Genomic DNA, 739 nt, shown 5'->3' on the forward strand with positions numbered 1-739 from the left:
GAGATTTTTTATAACAACGAACTTTTGGTTACGTGGATTCATTGTTGGAAAACCCGTAACTTCCAAAATCCAAACTTATTCATGGGAACTGAATTGCTTTTCATAGACTCAAAGGTATTCTTACAAATTTAAATTAATCTAATCCATAATTTTATTGTTAATATTCATACTAACTCTTTCATGATCAAACCATTACAGTTAATAATCATTCAAGCGTTTATCCCGAAACACTTATTTCCTCGCCGAATTAGGTATTGGTTCAAATTGGTTTAGTATTATTTTTGGTTTATTAACCGGTTTAGGATGGTCCTATTGTAAATATAATTTAAGTTGGTTTAGCATATATTATGCTTAAAATAACTTAAATTAAATAATAGTAATATTATGCTTAAAATATAATTTTAGGGAATTTTCAAATATAGTTTACAGAACATTATAGGTGATGAATTTAATCTATTAAATTCGTTTATTACTTAAAACTAAGTTTTTTTTAAAAACATATTGAGTTATAAATATCAATGCTGGATTGGTGAGTATAACATGAAGACAAAAATATAAATATTTTATTTTCAAGATGAGAAATCTAGCTTTTATTCAGTTTCTCAATATATAATATCTTAAATTATTTTTTAAAAAAATATACATAATTATATATATATATATATATTAATCTTCCAAACTTAAACTATTATATTATATATGAATAATGTTTTTAAATAAAAATAATTTCTGATTTAAA

Source organism: Brassica oleracea, chromosome C3 (assembly GCF_000695525.1).
Source record: "Brassica oleracea var. oleracea cultivar TO1000 chromosome C3, BOL, whole genome shotgun sequence".
In the NCBI taxonomy this organism is placed as follows: Eukaryota; Viridiplantae; Streptophyta; class Magnoliopsida; order Brassicales; family Brassicaceae; genus Brassica; species Brassica oleracea.